A 24,306-nucleotide genomic window follows, 5' to 3' on the forward strand; every position below is an offset into this window, starting at 1 on the left:
TATACCCTACTGGAGTGGTAAATATGAACCATGATGTGAGAACCTATACCCTACTGGAGTGGTAAATATGAACCTATACCCTACTGGAGTGGTAAATATGAACCTATACCCTACTGGAGTGGTAAATATGAACCTATACCCTACTGGAGTGGTAAATAGGAACCTCTACCCTACTGGAGTGGTAAATAGGAACCTATACCCTACTGGAGTGGTAAATATGAACCTATACCCTACTGGAGTGGTAAATAGGAACCTATACCCTACTGGAGTGGTAAATATGAACCATGATGTGAGAACCTATACCCTACTGGAGTGGTAAATAGGAACCTATACCCTACTGGAGTGGTAAATATGAACCTATACCCTACTGGAGTGGTAAATATGAACCTATACCCTACTGGAGTGGTAAATAGGAACCTATACCCTACTGGAGTGGTAAATATGAACCATGATGTGAGAACCTATACCCTACTGGAGTGGTAAATATGAACCTATACCCTACTGGAGTGGTAAATATGAACCTATACCCTACTGGAGTGGTAAATATGAACTGCGAGGGCAGTACCGCTACCCCCTGTATATAGTCTCCATCTTGACTCTGTACCGGTACCCCCTGTATATAGCCTCCACATTGACTCTGTACCGTAATACCCTGTATATAGTCTCCACAATGACTTTGTACCGTAATACCCTGTATATAGCCTCCACATTGACTCTGTACTGTAATAGCCTGTATATAGCCTCATTCTTATATACATTTTTTGTATTACTTTTTGATTGATTCTAAAAATAAAAATAAAATGTATTTAGTACATTTTTTTAGGAACTCTATTTCTTGAACTGCATTGTTGGTTAGGGGGCTAGACCTGTTGGTTAAGGGGCTAGACCTGTTGGTTAAGGGGCTAGACCTGTTGGTTAAGGGGCTAGACCTGTTGGTTAGGGGGCTAGACCTGTTGGTTAAGGGGCTAGACCTGTTGGTTAAGGGGCTAGACCTTTTGGTTAAGGGGCTAGACCTTTTGGTTAAGAGGCTAGACCTGTTGGTTAGGGGGCTAGACCTTTTGGTTAGGGGGCTAGACCTGTTGGTTAGGGGGCTAGACCTGTTGGTTAGGGGGCTAGACCTGTTGGTTAGGGGGCTAGACCTGTTGGTTAAGGGGCTAGACCTTTTGGTTAAGGGGCTAGACCTGTTGGTTAAGGGGCTAGACCTGTTGGTTAGGGGGCTAGACCTTTTGGTTAAGGGGCTAGACCTGTTAGTTAAGGGGCTAGACCTGTTGGTTAAGGGGCTAGACCTTTTGGTTAAGGGGCTAGACCTGTTGGTTAAGGGGCTAGACCTGTTGGTTAGGGGGCTAGACCTGTTGGTTAAGGGGCTAGACCTTTTGGTTAAGGGGCTAGACCTGTTGGTTAAGGGGCTAGACCTGTTGGTTAGGGGGCTAGACCTGTTGGTTAAGGGGCTAGACCTGTTGGTTAAGGGGCTAGACCTTTTGGTTAAGAGGCTAGACCTTTTGGTTAAGAGGCTAGACCTTTTGGTTAGGGGGCTAGACCTGTTGGTTAGGGGGCTAGACCTGTTGGTTAGGGGGCTAGACCTGTTGGTTAAGAGGCTAGACCTGTTGGTTAAGAGGCTAGACCTGTTGATTAAGGGGCTAGACCTGTTGGTTAAGAGGCTAGACCTGTTGGTTAAGGGGCTAGACCTGTTGGTTAAGGGGCTAGACCTGTTGGTTAAGGGGCTAGACCTTTTGGTTAAGGGGCTAGACCTGTTGGTTAGGGGGCTAGACCTTTTGGCTAAGATGCTAGACCTGTTGGTTAAGGGCTTGTCAGTAAGCATAAGGTCTACACTTTTATTTGGCGCATGTAACTAGTCAAGTTTGATTTGAATAAAGAGTTTGAATAAAGAGGATTTTGCTGGGAATTCAGATTTTCAATTTACTCTCAAATGTCACTTTTTTTAGAATCCTCTCATATAAAAATGTTCTGATCCTATCGGTTTTTTATATATGTTTATATATGTGGGTATATTTACCTATATGAATACATTAACTATAGGGGTGGAACAGGGCTGAAACCACCAATCACCTGCTTTGTCTAGACCAACCACCAATCACCTGCTTTGTCTAGACCAACCACCAATCACCTGCACTGTCTAGACCAACCACCAATCACCTGCACTGTCTAGACCAACCACCAATCACCTGCACTGTCTAGACCAACCACCAATCATCTGCACTGTCTAGACCAACCACCAATCACCTGCACTGTCTGTCTAGACCAATCACCTGCATTGTCTGTCTAGACCAATCACCTGCACTGTCTAGACCAACCACCAATCACCTGCACTGTCTAGACCAACCACCAATCACCTGCTCTGTCTAGACCAACCACCAATCACCTGCTCTGTCTAGACCAACCACCAATCACCTGCTCTGTCTAGACCAACCACCAATCACCTGCTCTGTCTAGACCAACCACCAATCACCTGCTCTGTCTAGACCAACCACCAATCACCTGCTCTGTCTAGACCAACCACCAATCACCTGCACTGTCTAGACCAACCACCAATCACCTGCACTGTCTAGACCAACCACCAATCACCTGCACTGTCTAGACCAACCACCAATCACCTGCACTGTCTAGACCAACCACCAATCACCTGCACTGTCTGTCTAGACCAATCACCTGCATTGTCTGTCTAGACCAATCACCTGCACTGTCTAGACCAACCACCAATCACCTGCACTGTCTAGACCAACCACCAATCACCTGCACTGTCTAGACCAACCACCAATCACCTGCACTGTGTCTAGACCAACCACCAATCACCTGCTCTGTCTAGACCAACCACCAATCACCTGCACTGTCTAGACCAACCACCAATCACCTGCTCTGTCTAGACCAAACACCAATCACCTGCACTGTCTAGACCAACCACCAATCACCTGCTCTGTCTAGACCAACCACCAATCACCTGCTCTGTCTAGACCAACCACCAATCACCTGCACTGTCTAGACCAACCACCAATCACCTGCACTGTCTAGACCAACCACCAATCACCTGCACTGTCTAGACCAACCACCAATCACCTGCACTGTCTAGACCAACCACCAATCACCTGCACTGTCTAGACCAACCACCAATCACCTGCTCTGTCTAGACCAACCACCAATCACCTGCACTGTCTAGACCAACTACCAATCACCTGCTCTGTCTAGACCAACCACCAATCACCTGCTCTGTCTACTAGACCAACCACCAACCACCTGCTCTGTCTAGACCAACCACCAATCACCTGCACTGTCTACTAGACCAATCACCTGCATTGTCTGTCTAGACCAACTACCAATCACCTGCTCTGTCTAGACCAACCACCAATCACCTGCACTGTCTACTAGACCAACCACCAATCACCTGCACTGTCTAGACCAACCACCAATCACCTGTTAAATCACCAACGAAGCGTTAGTGTTCTTATAGAGGCAACAGAAAGACAGCGTATTCCATTGAGCCCATTTCAGCCATTACCAGGGTGTGTTTGACAGGTCATTACAAAACATTTCCACAGTCGTAACATTAACGGGACAAAGCAACAGGTACAACATGGAGCATGAAAGAGTCACTGTAAAATGAAAGCAATCCATCCAGAGAGGTTTTACACCCCTCAAACACAGGAAATAGATGGCTGAAACAGGCAGATCTTGAAGTGGGGGGGGCTTGTGTGTGTGAATGTGAATGTGTGCGTTTTGTTATTGGTGCATGTCATGCAAAATTCGACCAGTTTTGTTTCATTGTAATTCCTCACATTTATCACGATTTACATGATTTTAGGTTTGCAACACTTAATCCATGTTTGTGACCAAACAGTTTAGTCTATCACAGCCTGTCCCCAGGTCCCCTGTCCCCCTGGTCCCATGTCCCCCAGGTCCTCTGTCCCCTGGTCCCCCAGGTCCCCTGGTCCTCTGTCCCCCAGGTCCCCTGTCCCCCAGGTCCCCTGGTCCCATGTCCCCCAGGTCCCCTGGTCCCCTGTCCCCCAGGTCCCCTGTCCCCCAGGTCCCCTGTACCCCTGGTCCTCTGTCCCCCAGGTCCCCTGTACCCCTGGTCCCCTGTCCCCTGGTCCCCTGTCCCCCAGGTCCCCTGGTCCCCTGTCCCCCAGGTCCCATGTCCCCCAGGTCCCCTGGTCCCCTGTCCCCTGGTCCCCTGTCCCCCAGGTCCCCTGTCCCCCAGGTCCCATGTACCCCAGGTCCTCTGTCCCCTGTACCCCTGGTCCTCTGTCCCCCTGGTCCCCTGTCCCCCAGGTCTCTTGTCCACCTGGTCCCCTGTCCACTTGGTCCCCTGTCCCCCAGGTCCTCTGTCCCCCAGGTCCTCTGTCCCCTGGTCCCCCAGGTCCCCCTGGTCCTCTGTCCCCAAGTCCCCTGTCCCCCAGGTCCTCTGTCCCCCAGGTCCTCTGTCTCCCAGGTCCCCTGTCCCCCAGGTCCCCTGTCCCCCAGGTCCCCTGTCCCCAGGTCCTCTGTCCCCCAGGTCTCCTGTCCCCCTGGTCCTCTGTCCCCCTGGTCCCCTGTCCCCCAGGTCCCCTGTCCCCCTGGTCCTCTGTCCCCCAGGTCCCCTGTCCCCCTGGTCCTCTGTCCCCCTGGTCCCCTGTCCCCAGCACCCCTGTCCCCCTGGTCCTCTGTCCCCCTGGTCCCCTGTCCCCCAGGTCCTCTGTCCCCAGGTCCCCTGTCCTCTGTCCCCCCTGGTCCCCTGTCCCCCTGGTCCTCTGTCCCCCTGGTCCCCTGTCCCCAGGTCCCCCTGGTCCTCTGTCCCCCTGGTCCCCTGTCCCCCAGGTCCTCTGTCCCCAGGTCCCCTGTCCTCTGTCCCCCCTGGTCCCCTGTCCCCCTGGTCCTCTGTCCCACTGGTCCCCTGTCCCCAGGTCCCCCTGGTCCTCTGTCCCCCTGGTCCCCTGTCCCCAGGTCCCCCTGGTCCTCTGTCCCCCTGGTCCCCTGTCCCCAGGTCCCCCTGGTCCTCTGTCCCCCTGGTCCCCTGTCCCCCCTGGTCCCCTGTCCCCCTGGTCCTCTGTCCCCCTGGTCCCCTGTCCCCTGGTCCCCTGTCCCCAGGTCCCCCTGGTCCTCTGTCCCCCTGGTCCCCTGTCCCCCAGGTCCCCTGTCCCCCTGGTCCTCAGTCCCCTGTCCCCCAGGTCCTCTGTCCCTCTGGTCCTGTTTCATGCTGAAGCAGCATGTGTTAGTTGGACACCTTAAACAACCCTACTCCCCCAGATCATTACCCTAGCCAGGAAATGAAAAAGTAGGCTCCTGATGTCACTGACTCACCCCTGGGTGGAATGTAGGGTCGAATTTGGGGGCGAAGGGGCTGTGGGAGGGGCCTGGAACGTTTTTTAGGGGGTGCTGGAGGGGTCGAGTAGGGGGGTAGTGGCAAGGGCTGGAGGGTCGAGTAGGGAGGCAGTGGCAAGGAATGGAGGGGTCGAGTAGGGAGGTAGTGGCAAGGAATGGAGGGGTCGAGTAGGGGGGTAGTGGCAAGGGCTGAAGGGGTTGAGTAGGGGCGTAGTGGCAAGGGCTGGAGGGAGGCACGTTCAGGTTGGTGAGCTTAGAGGCTGGGGTGGGTGTGAAGGTTGTGGAAACAAGGATAGGCAGGATTGGTCTGTGGTCGGCTCAGGGTCGGGCTGTGGTCGGCTCAGGGGCGGTCTGTGATCGGCTCAGGGTCGGTCTGTGATCGGCTCAGGATCGGGCTGTGGTCGGCTCAGGATCGGGCTGTGGTCGGCTCAGGATCGGGCTGTGGTCGGCTCAGGATCGGGCTGTTTTCGGCTCAGGGGTGGGCTGTGATTGGCTCAGGGTCGGTCTGTGGTCGGCTCAGGGTCAGTCTGTGGTCAGCTCAGGGTCGGTCTGTGGTCGGCTCAGGTTCGGTCTGTGGTCGGCTCAGGTTCGGTCTGTGGTCGGCTCAGGATCGGGCTGTGGTCTGCTCAGGGTCGGTCTGTGGTCGGCTCAGGATCGGGCTGTGGTCGGCTCAGGATCAGGCTGTGGATGAGATGGGGGAGGTGTAGAAATCCTATGTCCAACTCAAGTTCAAGTGGTTCATATTTAATGTAATGAAGAAATGAAAACTTGGGTCTCAGATTTTTATATGGCCAATCCAACATGGGAGATGGGGGTGGGGTGCAGGGTTGGGCTCAGAGGGTTTCTGAAGCCAGGGTTGGGTTTGAAGGCTGGGGGCTGGGGTTGGAAAGCACCATTGGGTTGGAGGGCTGGGGGAGATCTGAGCGCCATTGCGGGGGTGGGGGGGGAGAGAGCTTTGGGGGAAGGGGTCAAGGGTTGGGCTGGTGGGCTGAGAGAGAGAGATTGAGGGTTTTTCTCTGGCTAGATCAGAGTTCAGGCTTGTTTACATTACAGTCAGGGTAGTTCTCAGAGTCTGTCCGGCGGGCCAAGCTCACTGTGTTCCCAGGCTCCCTGCCTTCTGAGCCCACTACACAGCACTACACTGAAAAGAAACACTGCCCCTCTCTCTCCCCCCTGTCTACCCCCCTCTCCCACCCTCTCTCTCCCTCCCCCTCTCTCTCTCTCTCTCTCTCTCTCTCTCTCTCTCGCTCTCTCTCTCACCCCTCTCTCTCTCTCTTTCTCTCTCCCTCTCTCTCTCTCTCTCTTTCTCTCTCACCCCTCTCTCTCTCTCTCACCCCTCTCTCTCCCTCCCTCTCTCTGTCTCTCTCTCTCTCCCTCCCCCTCTCTCTCTCTCTCTCTCTCTCTCTCTCTCTCTCTCTCTCTCTCTCTCTCTCTCTCTCTCTCTCTCTCTCTCTCTCTCTCTCCTCTCTCCCCCTCTCTCTCCCCTCTCTCTCCCTCTCCCCTCTCTCTCCCCCCTGTCTATCCCCCTCTCCCACCCTCTCTCTCCCTCCCCCTCTCTCTCTATCTCACCCCTCTCTCTCTCTCCCTCCCTCCCCCTCCCCCTCTCCCCCTCCTTCCCTCCCCCTCTCTCTCTCTCTCTCTCTCTCTCTCTCTCTCTCCCTCCCCCCTCTCTCTATCTCACCCCTCTCTCTCTCTCCCTCCCCCTCTCTCTCTCTCTCTCTCTCTCTCTCTCCCCTCTCTCCGTTACCCCCCCTCTCTCTCTCTCCCTCTCCCTCCCCCTCTCTCTCCCCTCTCTCCGTTACCCCCCTCTCTCTCCTCTCTCTCCCCTCTCTCTCCCTCTCTCCCTCTCTCTCCCCCTCTCTCTCTCCCCTCTCTCTCCCTCTCTCCCCCCTCTCTCTCCCCTCTCTCCTCTCTCTCCCCTCTCTCTCCCTCCCTCCTCTCTCTCCTCTCTCTCCCCTCTCACCTCTCTCTCCCTCCCCCTCTCTCTCTCCTCTCTCTCCCTCTTCAACTTTTTTCCTTCTTTTCTCTCCTCCTCTCTCCTCTCTCTCCCCTCTCTCCGTCACCCCTCTCTCTCTCCTCCTCTCCCCCTCTTCTCTTCTTCCCCCTCTCGGTTCTCTTCTGGATTCTAAGTCAGATTTGCATTGTAATTCTGTTATTTTCCTTGCTACAGGGACCCTGAGGAAAATAAACAATGTGAAACGCAAATTACTGCCAAAGTATCCGTTTCATTGGAACAGACACAGATTCATACATGGCTATATCCAGCTTGCATCTCAGTCTTTACTGTAGGCCTGGCCTACATATTGCTTGATGATAAAATGCTTGACTTTGGGAGGGTTGAATTCAGCTAAAATATGCTTTAACTAGCTATCCTCTGTACTCAATAGTCCTCCCAACATTGTATTTAGAAGCAGTTGAATATGCAAAGTCCTAGTTGAAGATCTCGTCTGTTTGTCTGTCTCTGTCTGTCACAGCCTGCCTGTCTGCCCGTCTGCCTCTCCATCTGCCTGTCTGCCTGTCTCTATCTGTCTGTTTGCCTGTCTACCTGTCTGTCTCTCGGTCTGCCTGTCTGTCTGTCTGTCTGTCTGTTTGCCTGTCTGCCTGTTTCTGTCTGTCTGTTTGCCAGTCTGCCTGTTTCTGTCTGTCTGTTTGCCTGTCTGTCTGTTTGCCTGTCTACCTGTCTGTCTCGGTCTGCCTGTGTCTGTCTGTCTCTGTCTGTCTGCCTGTCTCTGTCTGTCTCTGTCTGTCTGCCTGTCTTGACAAGTCCCTGCGACCGTGTCTGGTTTTAAACAGATAACATCTGTCTCATCTTCAATATCAACATCTTAATGTCTGTGTCTCACGTGGCTCTCTGTTCCCTACAGTGTTGTGAAAAACTATTTGCCCCCTTTCTGATTAGCGCTATTTGTGTATATTTCTGCCCCTGAATGATATCAGATCTTCAACCAAAACCTAATATTACGTAAAGGGAACCTGAGTGAACAAATATAACAACAATTGTATACCTTTTTTCATTTATTTTATTAACAAAGTTATGCAACACCCAATGCCCCCTTATACTCAGTAACTGGTTGTTCCACCTTTAGCTGTAAGAACTCCAACCAAACGCTTCCTGTAGTTGTTAGTCAGTCTCTCACGTCGCTGCGGAGAAATGCTGGCCCATTCTGCCATGCGGAACTGCTTTAACTCAGTGACATTTGTGGGTTTTCAAGCATGAACTGCTCGTTTCAAGTCCTGCCACAACATCTCTACTGGGATTAGGTCTGGACTTGGACCAAGCCATTATGATGTAGACTTGATTGTGTGTTTTGGATCATTGTCTTGCTGCATGACCCAGCAGGGAACCCTCTTCAGCTCACAGACGGACGGGCCTGACGTTCTCATGTAGAATGTAGAAGAGCAGAATCCAATGACGGCAAGTCGTTCAGGTCCCGAGGCAGCAAAGCATCCATCCCAACCATCACAATACCACCACCATACATGACCGTTGGTATCACAGGGGGCTGTTGACAGGAGGACGGCTCGTAATAATATCCGGAAACGGCGCAAACGGAATGGCGTCAAACACCTGGAAACCATGGAAACCATGTATTTGAGCCTATTCCACCTACTCCGCTCCTGTCATTACCACGAGACGTTCTCCTTAATCAAGGTGCCACCAGCCTCCTGTGCTTGGTATGAGGTTCTTACTATAAAATACAATGTTGTGTCGTCCAAAAAGTTCCACTTTTGACTCATCCGTCCATAAAACATTCTTCCAGCAGTCCAATCATCCAGGGGCTTCCAGGGGCTTTTTTGATAAACTTCAGTCCACTTTTTCGACGTTATGTCTGGCGAAAACCAACCAATGATATCAGCTCCCTGATAGTTAATCACACCAGACCAATGATATCAGCTCCCTGATAGTTAATCACACCAGACCAATGATATCAACTCCCTGGTAGTTAATCACACCAGACCAATGATATCAGCTCCCTGGTAGTTAATCAGTTACAGACCAATGATATCAGCTCCCTGGTAGTTAATCACACCAGACCAATGATATCAGCTCCCTGGTAGTTAATCACACCAGACCAATGATATCAGCTCCCTGGTAGTTAATCACACCAGACCAATGATATCAGCTCCCTGGTAGTTAATCAGTTACAGACCAATGATATCAGCTCCCTGGTAGTTAATCACACCAGACCAATGATATCAGCTCCCTGGTAGTTAATCACACCAGACCAATGATATCAGCTCCCTGGTAGTTAATGACACCAGACCAATGATATCAGCTCCCTGATAGTTAATCACACCAGACCAATGATATCAGCTCCCTGGTAGTTAATCACACCAGACCAATGATATCAGCTCCCTGATAGTTAATCAGTTACAGACCAATGATATCAGCTCCCTGGTAGTTAATCACACCAGACCAATGATATCAGCTCCCTGGTAGTTAATCACACCAGACCAATGATATCAGCTCCCTGGTAGTTAATGACACCAGACCAATGATATCAGCTCCCTGATAGTTAATCACACCAGACCAATGATATCAGCTCCCTGGTAGTTAATCACACCAGACCAATGATATCAGCTCCCTGATAGTTAATCAGTTACAGACCAATGATATCAGCTCCCTGATAGTTAATCACACCAGACCAATGATATCAGCTCCCTGGTAGTTAATCACACCAGACCAATGATATCAGCTCCCTGATAGTTAATCACACCAGACCAATGATATCAGCTCCCTGATAGTTAATCACACCAGACCAATGATAACAGGTCCCTGATAGTTAATCACACCAGACCAATGATATCAGCTCCCTGATAGTTAATCACACCAGACCAATGATATCAGCTCCCTGGTAGTTAATCACACCAGACCAATGATATCAGCTCCCTGGTAGTTAATCACACCAGACCAATGATATCAGCTCCCTGGTAGTTAATCAGTTACAGACCAATGATATCAGCTCCCTGGTAGTTAATCAGTTACAGAACAATGATATCAGCTCTCTGGTAGTTAATCACACCAGACCAATGATATCAGCTCCCTGGTAGTTAATGACACCAGACCAATGATATCAGCTCCCTGATAGTTAATCACACCAGACCAATGATATCAGCTCCCTGGTAGTTAATCACACCAGACCAATGATATCAGCTCCCTGATAGTTAATCAGTTACAGACCAATGATATCAGCTCCCTGGTAGTTAATCACACCAGACCAATGATATCAGCTCCCTGGTAGTTAATCACACCAGACCAATGATATCAGCTCCCTGGTAGTTAATGACACCAGACCAATGATATCAGCTCCCTGATAGTTAATCACACCAGACCAATGATATCAGCTCCCTGGTAGTTAATCACACCAGACCAATGATATCAGCTCCCTGGTAGTTAATCAGTTACAGACCAATGATATCAGCTCCCTGATAGTTAATCACACCAGACCAATGATATCAGCTCCCTGATAGTTAATCACACCAGACCAATGATAACAGGTCCCTGATAGTTAATCACACCAGACCAATGATATCAGCTCCCTGATAGTTAATCACACCAGACCAATGATATCAGCTCCCTGGTAGTTAATCACACCAGACCAATGATATCAGCTCCCTGGTAGTTAATCACACCAGACCAATGATATCAGCTCCCTGGTAGTTAATCAGTTACAGACCAATGATATCAGCTCCCTGGTAGTTAATCAGTTACAGACCAATGATATCAGCTCTCTGGTAGTTAATCACACCAGACCAATGATATCAGCTCCCTGGTAGTTAATCACACCAGACCAATTAAATCAGCTCCCTGGTAGTTAATCACACCAGACCAATGATATCAGCTCCCTGGTAGTTAATCACACCAGACCAATGATATCAGCTCTCTGGTAGTTAATCACACCAGACCAATGATATCAGCTCCCTGATAGTTAATCACACCACACCAATGATATCAGCTCCCTGATAGTTAATCAGTTACAGACCAATGATATCAGCTCCTTGGTAGTTAATCACACCAGACCAATGATATCAGCTCCCTGGTAGTTAATCACACCAGACCAATGATATCAGCTCCCTGATAGTTAATCACACCAGGCCAATGATATCAGCTCCCTGGTAGTTAATCACACCAGACCAATGATATCAGCTCCCTGGTAGTTAATCAGTTACAGACCAATGATATCAGCTCTCTGGTAGTTAATCAGTTACAGACCAATGATATCAGCTCCCTGGTAGTTAATCAGTTACAGACCAATGATATCAGCTCCCTGATAGTTAATCACACCAGACCAATGATATCAGCTCCCTGGTAGTTAATCAGTTACAGACCAATGATATCAGCTCCCTGATAGTTAATCACACCAGAACAATGATATCAGCTCCCTGGTAGTTAATCACACCAGACCAATGATATCAGCTCCCTGATAGTTAATCAGTTACAGACCAATGATATCAGCTCCCTGATAGTTAATCACACCAGACCAATGATATCAGCTCCCTGATAGTTAATCACACCAGACCAATGATATCAGCTCCCTGGTAGTTAATCACACCAGACCAATGATATCAGCTCCCTGATAGTTAATCACACCAGACCAATGATATCAGCTCCCTGGTAGTTAATCACACCAGACCAATGATATCAGCTCCCTGGTAGTTAATCACACCAGACCAATGATATCAGCTCCCTGATAGTTAATCAGTTACAGACCAATGATATCAGCTCCCTGGTAGTTAATCAGTTACAGACCAATGATATCAGCTCCCTGATAGTTAATCAGTTACAGACCAATGATATCAGCTCCCTGATAGTTAATCACACCAGACCAATGATATCAGCTCCCTGGTAGTTAATCACACCAGACCAATGATATCAGCTCCCTGATAGTTAATCAGTTACAGACCAATGATATCAGCTCCCTGATAGTTAATCACACCAGACCAATGATATCAGCTCCCTGGTAGTTAATCAGTTACAGACCAATGATATCAGCTCCCTGGTAGTTAATCACACCAGACCAATGATATCAGCTCCCTGGTAGTTAATCACACCAGACCAATGATATCAGCTCCCTGGTAGTTAATCAGTTACAGACCAATGATATCAGCTCCCTGATAGTTAATCAGTTACAGACCAATGATATCAGCTCCCTGGTAGTTAATCAGTTACAGACCAATGATATCAGCTCCCTGATAGTTAATCAGTTACAGACCAATGATATCAGCTCCCTGGTAGTTAATCAGTTACAGACCAATGATATCAGCTCCCTGGTAGTTAATCACACCAGACCAATGATATCAGCTCCCTGGTAGTTAATCACACCAGACCAATGATATCAGCTCCCTGGTAGTTAATCACACCAGACCAATGATATCAGCTCCCTGGTAGTTAATCACACCAGACCAATGATATCAGCTCCCTGGTAGTTAATCAGTTACAGACCAATGATATCAGCTCCCTGATAGTTAATCAGTTACAGAACAATGATATCAGCTCCCTGGTAGTTAATCAGTTACAGACCAATGATATCAGCTCCCTGATAGTTAATCACACCAGACCAATGATATCAGCTCCCTGGTAGTTAATCACACCAGACCAATGATATCAGCTCCCTGATAGTTAATCAGTTACAGACCAATGATATCAGCTCCCTGATAGTTAATCACACCAGACCAATGATATCAGCTCCCTGATAGTTAATCACACCAGACCAATGATATCAGCTCCCTGGTAGTTAATCACACCAGACCAATGATATCAGCTCCCTGGTAGTTAATCACACCAGACCAATGATATCAGCTCCCTGGTAGTTAATCACACCAGACCAATGATATCAGCTCCCTGGTAGTTAATCACACCAGACCAATGATATCAGCTCCCTGGTAGTTAATCACACCAGACCAATGATATCAGCTCCCTGGTCGTTAATCACACCAGACCAATGATATCAGCTCCCTGATAGTTAATCAGTTACAGACCAATGATATCAGCTCCCTGGTAGTTAATCAGTTACAGACCAATGATATCAGCTCCCTGATAGTTAATCACACCAGACCAATGATATCAGCTCCCTGGTAGTTAATCACACCAGACCAATGATATCAGCTCCCTGATAGTTAATCAGTTACAGACCAATGATATCAGCTCCCTGGTAGTTAATCACACCAGACCAATGATATCAGCTCCCTGATAGTTAATCACACCAGACCAATGATATCAGCTCCCTGATAGTTAATCACACCAGACCAATGATATCAGCTCCCTGGTAGTTAATCACACCAGACCAATGGTATCAGCTCCCTGATAGTTAATCAGTTACAGACCAATGATATCAGCTCCCTGATAGTTAATCACACCAGACCAATGATATCAGCTCCCTGGTAGTTAATCACACCAGACCAATGATATCAGCTCCCTGGTAGTTAATCACACCAGACCAATGATATCAGCTCCCTGATAGTTAATCACACCAGACCAATGATATCAGCTCCCTGGTAGTTAATCACACCAGACCAATGATATCAGCTCCCTGGTAGTTAATCACACCAGACCAATGATATCAGCTCCCTGATAGTTAATCACACCAGACCAATGATATCAGCTCCCTGGTAGTTAATCACACCAGACCAATGATATCAGCTCCCTGATAGTTAATCAGTTACAGACCAATGATATCAGCTCCCTGATAGTTAATCACACCAGACCAATGATATCAGCTCCCTGATAGTTAATCACACCAGACCAATGATATCAGCTCCCTGGTAGTTAATCACACCAGACCAATGATATCAGCTCCCTGATAGTTAATCAGTTACAGACCAATGATATCAGCTCCCTGGTAGTTAATCAGTTACAGACCAATGATATCAGCTCCCTGGTAGTTAATCAGTTACAGACCAATGATATCAGCTCCCTGGTAGTTAATCACACCAGACCAATGATATCAGCTCCCTGGTCGTTAATCAGTTACAGACCAATGATATCAGCTCCCTGGTAGTTAATCACACCAGACCAATGATATCAGCTCCCTGATAGTTAATCACACCAGACCAATGATATCAGCTCCCTGGTAGTTAATCACACCAGACCAATGATATCAGCTCCCTGATAGTTAATCACACCAGACCAATGATATCAGCTCCCTGGTAGTTAATCACACCAGACCAATGATATCAGCTCCCTGATAGTTAATCACACCAGACCAATGATATCAGCTCCCTGATAGTTAATCACACCAGACCAATGATATCAGCTCCCTGATAGTTAATCAGTTACAGACCAATGATATCAGCTCCCTGATAGTTAATCACACCAGACCAATGATATCAGCTCCCTGATAGTTAATCACACCAGACCAATGATATCAGCTCCCTGGTAGTTAATCACACCAGACCAATGATATCAGCTCCCTGGTAGTTAATCACACCAGACCAATGATATCAGCTCCCTGGTAGTTAATCACACCAGACCAATGATATCAGCTCCCTGGTCGTTAATCACACCAGACCAATGATATCAGCTCCCTGATAGTTAATCAGTTACAGACCAATGATATCAGCTCCCTGGTAGTTAATCAGTTACAGACCAATGATATCAGCTCCCTGATAGTTAATCACACCAGACCAATGATATCAGCTCCCTGGTAGTTAATCACACCAGACCAATGATATCAGCTCCCTGGTAGTTAATCAGTTACAGACCAATGATATCAGCTCCCTGATAGTTAATCAGTTACAGACCAATGATATCAGCTCCCTGATAGTTAATCAGTTACAGACCAATGATATCAGCTCCCTGATAGTTAATCACACCAGACCAATGATATCAGCTCCCTGATAGTTAATCACACCAGACCAATGATATCAGCTCCCTGGTAGTTAATCACACCAGACCAATGGTATCAGCTCCCTGATAGTTAATCAGTTACAGACCAATGATATCAGCTCCCTGATAGTTAATCAGTTACAGACCAATGATATCAGCTCCCTGATAGTTAATCACACCAGACCAATGAAATCAGCTCCCTGATAGTTAATCACACCAGACCAATGATATCAGCTCCCTGATAGTTAATCACACCAGACCAATGATATCAGCTCCCTGGTAGTTAATCACACCAGACCAATGATATCAGCTCCCTGGTAGTTAATCAGTTACAGACCAATGATATCAGCTCCCTGATAGTTAATCACACCAGACCAATGATATCAGCTCCCTGGTCGTTAATCACACCAGACCAATGATATCAGCTCCCTGATAGTTAATCAGTTACAGACCAATGATATCAGCTCCCTGGTAGTTAATCAGTTACAGACCAATGATATCAGCTCCCTGATAGTTAATCACACCAGACCAATGATATCAGCTCCCTGGTAGTTAATCACACCAGACCAATGATATCAGCTCCCTGGTAGTTAATCAGTTACAGACCAATGATATCAGCTCCCTGATAGTTAATCAGTTACAGACCAATGATATCAGCTCCCTGATAGTTATTCACACCAGACCAATGATATCAGCTCCATGATAGTTAATCAGTTACAGACCAATGATATCAGCTCCCTGATAGTTAATCAGTTACAGACCAATGATATCAGCTCCCTGATAGTTATTCACACCAGACCAATGATATCAGCTCCCTGATAGTTAATCACACCAGACCAATGATATCAGCTCCCTGATAGTTAATCACACCAGACCAATGATATCAGCTCCCTGATAGTTAATCAGTTACAGACCAATGATATCAGCTCCCTGATAGTTAATCACACCAGACCAATGATATCAGCTCCCTGATAGTTAATCACACCAGACCAATGATATCAGCTCCCTGGTAGTTAATCACACCAGACCAATGATATCAGCTCCCTGATAGTTAATCAGTTACAGACCAATGATATCAGCTCCCTGGTAGTTAATCAGTTACAGACCAATGATATCAGCTCCCTGGTAGTTAATCAGTTACAGACCAATGATATCAGCTCCCTGATAGTTAATCACACCAGACCAATGATATCAGCTCCCTGGTCGTTAATCACACCAGACCAATGATATCAGCTCCCTGATAGTTAATCAGTTACAGACCAATGATATCAGCTCCCTGGTAGTTAATCACACAAGACCAATGATATCAGCTCCCTGGTAGTTAATCACACCAGACCAATGATATCAGCTCCCTGGTAGTTAATCAGTTACAGACCAATGATATCAGCTCCCTGGTAGTTAATCAGTTACAGACCAATGATATCAGCTCCCTGGTAGTATATCACACCAGACCAATGATATCAGCTCCCTGGTAGTTAATCACACCAGACCAATGATATCAGCTCCCTGGTAGTTAATCACACCAGACCAATGATAACAGGTCCCTGATAGTTAATCACACCAGACCAATGATATCAGCTCCCTGATAGTTAGTCACACCAGACCAATGATATCAGCTCCCTGATAGTTAATCACACCAGACCAATGATATCAGCTCCCTGGTAGTTAATCACACCAGACCAATGATATCAGCTCCCTGATAGTTAATCACACCAGACCAATGATATCAGCTCCCTGGTAGTTAATCAGTTACAGACCAATGATATCAGCTCCCTGATAGTTAATCACACCAGACCAATGATATCAGCTCCCTGATAGTTAATCACACCAGACCAATGATATCAGCTCCCTGGTAGTTAATCACACCAGACCAATGGTATCAGCTCCCTGATAGTTAATCAGTTACAGACCAATGATATCAGCTCCCTGATAGTTAATCACACCAGACCAATGATATCAGCTCCCTGGTAGTTAATCACACCAGACCAATGATATCAGCTCCCTGGTAGTTAATCACACCAGACCAATGATATCAGCTCCCTGGTAGTTAATCACACCAGACCAATGATATCAGCTCCCTGATAGTTAATCACACCAGACCAATGATATCAGCTCCCTGGTAGTTAATCACACCAGACCAATGATATCAGCTCCCTGATAGTTAATCAGTTACAGACCAATGATATCAGCTCCCTGGTAGGTAATCACACCAGACCAATGGTATCAGCTCCCTGGTAGTTAATCAGTTACAGACCAATGATATCAGCTCCCTGGTAGTTAATCAGTTACAGACCAATGATATCAGCTCCCTGGTAGTTAATCAGTTACAGACCAATGATATCAGCTCCCTGATAGTTAATCACACCAGACCAATGATATCAGCTCCCTGGTAGTTAATCACACCAGACCAATGATATCAGCTCCCTGGTAGTTAATCAGTTACAGACCAATGATATCAGCTCCCTGATAGTTAATCACACCAGACCAATGATATCAGCTCCCTGGTAGTTAATCAGTTACAGACCAATGATATCAGCTCCCTGATAGTTAATCACACCAGACCAATGATATCAGCTCCCTGATAGTTAATCACACCTGACCAATGATATCAGCTCCCTGGTAGTTAATCACACCAGACCAATGATATCAGCTCCCTGGTAGTTAATCACACCAGACCAATGATATCAGCTCCCTGATAGTTAATCACACCAGACCAATGATATCAGCTCCCTGGTAGTTAATCACACCAGACCAATGATATCAGCTCCCTGGTAGTTAATCACACCAGACCAATGATATCAGCTCCCTGATAGTTAATCACACCAGACCAATGATATCAGCTCCCTGGTAGTTAATCACACCAGACCAATGATATCAGCTCTCTAATAGTTAATCAGTTACAGACCAATGATATCAGCTCCCTGGTAGTTAATCACACCAGGCCAATGATATCAGCTCCCTGGTAGTTAATCACACCAGACCAATGATATCAGCTCCCTGGTAGTTAATCAGTTACAGACCAATGATATCAGCTCTCTGGTAGTTAATGAGTTACAGACCAATGATATCAGCTCCCTGGTAGTTAATCAGTTACAGACCAATGATATCAGCTCCCTGATAGTTAATCACACCAGGCCAATGATATCAGCTCCCTGGTAGTTAATCACACCAGACCAATGATATCACCTCCCTGGTAGTTAATCAGTTACAGACCAATGATATCAGCTCCCTGATAGTTAATCACACCAGACCAATGATATCAGCTCCCTGATAGTTAATCACACCAGGCCAATGATATCAGCTCCCTGGTAGTTAATCACACCAGACCAATGATATCAGCTCCCTGGTAGTTAATCAGTTACAGACCAATGATATCAGCTCCCTGGTAGTTAATCAGTTACAGACCAATGATATCAGCTCTCTGGTAGTTAATCAGTTACAGACCAATGATATCAGCTCCCTGGTAGTTAATCAGTTACAGACCAATGATATCAGCTCCCTGATAGTTAATCAGTTACAGACCAATGATATCAGCTCCCTGATAGTTAATCACACCAGACCAATGATATCAGCTCCCTGATAGTTAATCACACCAGACCAATGATATCAGCTCCCTGGTAGTTAATCACACCAGACCAATGATATCAGCTCCCTGGTAGTTAATCAGTTACAGACCAATGATATCAGCTCCCTGATAGTTAATCACACCAGACCAATGATATCAGCTCCCTGATAGTTAATCACACCAGACCAATGATATCAGCTCCCTGATAGTTAATCACACCAGACCAATGATATCAGCTCCCTGATAGTTAATCAGTTACAGACCAATGATATCAGCTCTCTAATAGTTAATCACACCAGACCAATGATATCAGCTCCCTGGTAGTTAATCAGTTACAGACCAATGATATCAGCTCCCTGATAGTTAATCAGTTACAGACCAATGATATCAGCTCCCTGATAGTTAATCACACCAGACCAATGAAATCAGCTCCCTGATAGTTAATCACACCAGACCAATGATATCAGCTCCCTGATAGTTAATCACACCAGACCAATGATATCAGCTCCCTGGTAGTTAATCACACCAGACCAATGATATCAGCTCCCTGGTAGTTAATCAGTTACAGACCAATGATATCAGCTCCCTGATAGTTAATCACACCAGACCAATGATATCAGCTCCCTGGTAGTTAATCACACCAGACCAATGATATCAGCTCCCTGATAGTTAATCACACCAGACCAATGATATCAGCTCCCTGATAGTTAATCAGTTACAGACCAATGATATCAGCTCTCTAATAGTTAATCACACCAGACCAATGATATCAGCTCCCTGGTAGTTAATCAGTTACAGACCAATGATATCAGCTCCCTGATAGTTAATCAGTTACAGACCAATGATATCAGCTCCCTGATAGTTAATCACACCAGACCAATGATATCAGCTCCCTTGATAGTTAATCACACCAGACCAATGATATCAGCTCCCTGATAGTTAATCACACCAGACCAATGATATCAGCTCCCTGATAGTTAATCAGTTACAGACCAATGATATCAGCTCTCTAATAGTTAATCACACCAGACCAATGATATCAGCTCCCTGATAGTTAATCACACCAGACCAATGATATCAGCTCCCTGGTAGTTAATCACACAAGACCAATGATATCAGCTCCCTGATAGTTAATCAGTTACAGATCTATCCTACAGTACCTTATGAATCCTATAGTAAATTCTCTATAATATACTATCTATAGTATGTGATCTATTGTATATGATATATAGTATGTATCCAGAGTATATTATATATAGTATATTATCTATAGTATATTTTCTGTAGTTTGTATTCTATAGTATATTATATATAGTATATTATATATGTAACAGTCCTGACCTGTTTTATGTTGTTTTTTATGTGTTTATGGTCAGGGCATGTGTTTTGGGTGGGCAGTCTATGTTATCTGTTTCTATGTTGTTTTTGGTTTGCCTGGTATGGCTCTTGATTAGAGGCAGGTGGTTTGCGTTTTCCTCTAATCAAGAGTCATATTTAGGTAGGGCATTCTCACTGTTTGTTTGTGGGTGATTGTCTCCTGTGATGTCTTCGTTGTGTTCGATGTTATTCACTATCGGGGCTGTTTGGCTGTTCGTACGTTTCGATGTAACGTTCCTGTTCGTGAGTTACGTTTGTCGATGTAAGTTTATGTTCAGGTTCCGTTCGTTACGTTTTGTTATTTTGTAAGTTTGTTAAAGTGTTTTTTTTTTTCGTATTGCCATCTTCATCGGTTCATCGTTGTTATAAAAATAAAGATGGCTTATTTCCCTGACTCCGCATTTTGGTCTGAAGATCCTTCTCTCCTCACCTCATCTGAGGATGAGGAAAGCGACAGCCTTAACAGAATCACCCACCCACAAACAGAGACCAAGCGGTATGGGAATGCTCGACGGAGCAACAAGAACTTCTGGACTTGGGAGGAGATCTTGGACGGTAGAGGACCTTGGGCTCAACCAGGGGAATATCGCCGTCCAAAGGAGGAATTGGAAGCAGCGAAGGCTGAGCGGCGCTGGTATGAGGAGGCAGCGCGACGACGCGGTTGGGAGCCCGTGAGTCAGACCAAAAAATTTCTTGGGGGGGGGGGCACACGAGGAGTGTGGCAAAGCCGGGTAAGATACCCGAGCAAACTCCCCGTGCTTACCGTGGAGGTAGAAGGCGTCGTACTGGTAAGACACCGTGTTATGCGGTAAAGCGCACGGTGTCCCCAGTACGCGTGCTTAGCCCAGTGCGGGCTATTCCACCTTGCCGCACTGGGAGGGCTAGGTTGGGCATCGAGCCGGGTGCCATGAAGCCGGCCCAACGTAGCTGGTCTCCAGTACGTCTCCTCGGGCCGGTGTACATGGCACCAGCCTTACAGGTGGTGTCCCCGGTTCGCCTGCATAGCCCAGTGCGGGCTATTCCACCTCGCCGCACTGGCAGGGCTACGGGGTTCATTCAACCTGGTAGGGTTGGGGAGGCTCGGTGCTCAAGAGCACGTGTCCTCCTTCACGGTCCGGTAGACCCGGTGCCACCTCCATGTACCAGTCCTCCGGTGGCAGCCCCCCGTACCAGGCTGTCTCTCCGGGTTCTCTCTCCTGCTGTTTCCTCCTCTCCAGCGCAGCCGGTGCCTAGACCACGCACCAGGCTGTCTCTCCTTCTCCTCCCTACAGAGCTATCTGTCTCCCCAGCGCCATCTGAGCCATCCGTCTCCCCAGCGCCATCTGAGCCATCCGTCTCCCCAGCGCCATCTGAGCCATCCGTCTCCCCAGCGCCATCTGAGCCATCCGTCTCTCCAGCGCCATCTGAGCCATCCGTCTCTCCAGCGCCGTCTGAGCCATCCGTCTGCCATGAGCCTGCAAAGCCGCCCGTCTGCCATGAGCCTGCTAAGCCGCCCGTCTGCCATGAGCCTACAGAGCCATCCGCCAGACAGGAGCCGCTAGAGCCGTCAGCCAGACAGGAGCCGCTAGAGCCGTCAGCCAGACAGGATCTGCCAGAGCCGCCAACCAGACAGGATCTGCCAGAGCCGCCAACCAGACAGGATCTGCCAGAGCCGCCAACCAGACAGGATCTGCCAGAGCCGCCAACCAGACAGGATCTGCCAGAGCCGCCAACCAGACAGGATCTGCCAGAGCCGCCAACCAGACAGGATCTGCCAGAGCCGCCAGCGAGCCATGAGCAGCCAGAGCCGTCAGAGAGCCATGAGCAGCCAGAGCCGTCAGAGAGCCATGAGCAGCCAGAGCCGTCAGAGAGCCATGAGCAGCCAGAGCCGTCAGAGAGCCATGAGCGTCGAGAGCCGTCAGCCTGCCATGAGCGTCGAGAGCCGTCAGCCTGCCATGAGCGTCGAGAGCCGTCAGCCTGCCATGAGCGTCGAGAGCCGTCAGCCTGCCATGAGCGTCGAGAGCCGTCAGCCTGCCATGAGCGTAGAGAGCCGTCAGTCTGCCATGAGTGTCGAGAGCCGTCAGCCTGCATGGACCTGCCAGAGCCGTCCAGCCAGGACCTGCCAGAGCCGTCCAAACAGGACCTGCCAGAGTCCTTCAGCCGGGATCTGCCCCTTGTCCCGGTGCTGCCCCTTGTCCCGGTGCTGCCCCTTGTCCCGGTGCTGCCCCTTGTCCCGGTGCTGCCCCTTGTCCCGGTGCTGCCCCTTGTCCCGGTGCTGCCCCTTGTCCCGGTGCTGCCCCTTGTCCCGGTGCTGTCCCTTATTCCGGTGCTGGTCCTTATCCTGGTGCTGCCCCTTGTCCCGGTGCTACCCCTTGTCCCGGTGCTGCCCCTTGTCCCGGTGCTGCCCATTGTCCCGGTGCTGCCCCTTGTTCCGGTGCTGGCCGTTTATTTAGGGGAGGGTAGTGTTAGGGTGGTCATTAGAAGGGGTAGACAGAAGAGGGGAGTGACTATGTTGGTATGGGGACAGCGTCCTGAGCCGGAACCACCACCGTGGTCAACTGCCCACCCGGACCCTCCCCTGGACTTTGTGCTGGTGCGCCCGGCGTGCGCACCTTGAGGGGGGGGTACTGTAACAGTCCTGACCTGTTTTATGTTGTTTTTTATGTGTTTATGGTCAGGGCATGTGTTTTGGGTGGGCAGTCTATGTTATCTGTTTCTATGTTGTTTTTGGTTTGCCTGGTATGGCTCTTGATTAGAGGCAGGTGGTTTGCGTTTTCCTCTAATCAAGAGTCATATTTAGGTAGGGCATTCTCACTGTTTGTTTGTGGGTGATTGTCTCCTGTGATGTCTTCGTTGTGTTCGATGTTATTCACTATCGGGGCTGTTTGGCTGTTCGTACGTTTCGATGTAACGTTCCTGTTCGTGAGTTACGTTTGTCGATGTAAGTTTATGTTCAGGTTCCGTTCGTTACGTTTTGTTATTTTGTAAGTTTGTTAAAGTGTTTGTTTTTTTCGTATTGCCATCTTCATCGGTTCATCGTTGTTATAAAAATAAAGATGGCTTATTTCCCTGACTCCGCATTTTGGTCTGAAGATCCTTCTCTCCTCACCTCATCTGAGGATGAGGAAAGCGACAGCCTTAACAATATATAGTATATTATATGTAGATTGTATCCTATAGTATATTATATACAATATATTATATATAGTCTGTTTCATATAATATATATAGTATAGTATCTATAGTATTCATCCTATAGTTTATTATCTATAGTATGTATCCTATAGTATATTATATATAGTATATTATCTGTAGTTTGTATCCTATAGTTTATTATGTATAGTATAGTATATATACCACTGCAACCTGTATGCTCTAGTCGGCTGGCCCTCGCTACATGTTCGTCGTCAGACCCACTGGCTCCAGGTCATCTACAAGGCTATGCTAGGTAAAGTGCCGCCTTATCTCAGTTCACTAGTCACGATGGCTACACCCACCCGTAGCACGCGCTCCAGCAGGTGTATCTCACTGATCATCCCTAAAGCCAAAACCTCATTTGGACGCCTTTCCTTCCAGTTCTCTGCTGCCTGCGACTGGAACGAATTGCAAAAATCTCTGAAGTTGGAGACTTTTATTTCCCTCAACAACTTTAAACATCTGCTATCCGAGCACCTAACCGATCGCTGCAGCTGTACATAGTCCATCGGTATATAGCCCACCCAATTTACCTACCTCACCCCCCATACTGCTTTTATTTATTTACTTTTCTGCTCTTTTGTACACCAGTATCTCTACTTGCACATGATCATCTGATGATTTATCACTCCAGTGTTAATCTGCTAAATTGTAATTATTCGATTTATTGCCTACCTCATGCCTTTTGCACACATTGTATATAGATTCTCTTTTTTTCTACCATGTAATTGACTTGTTTATTGTTTACTCCATGTGTAACTCTGTGTTGTTGTCTGTTCACACTGCTATGCTTTATCTTGGCCAGGTCGCAGTTGTAAATGAGAACTTGTTCTCAACTAGCCTACCTGGTTAAATAAAGGTAAAATAAAAAATAAAATAAAAATATATAGTATGTATCCTATAGGTTATTATATATAGTCTGTATCATATAGTATATTATATATATAGTATCGTATCTATAGTATGTATCCTATAGTATATTATATATAGTATATTATCTGTAGTTTGTATCCATTAGTATATTATATATAGTATATAATATATAGTATGTATC

General features: G+C 47.4%; 1 protein-coding gene across 1 annotated transcript in view; it reads left to right on the plus strand.

Annotated features, from left to right (window-relative positions):
* zmp:0000001236 (mastermind-like protein 2) overlaps positions 1–24,306 on the plus strand; it is a 166,971-nt gene that overhangs the window by 25,742 nt on the left and 116,923 nt on the right. The gene's annotated exons all lie outside the window — the stretch shown is intronic.

Source organism: Salvelinus fontinalis, chromosome 23, assembly GCF_029448725.1.
Source record: "Salvelinus fontinalis isolate EN_2023a chromosome 23, ASM2944872v1, whole genome shotgun sequence".
NCBI lineage: Eukaryota > Metazoa > Chordata > Actinopteri > Salmoniformes > Salmonidae > Salvelinus > Salvelinus fontinalis.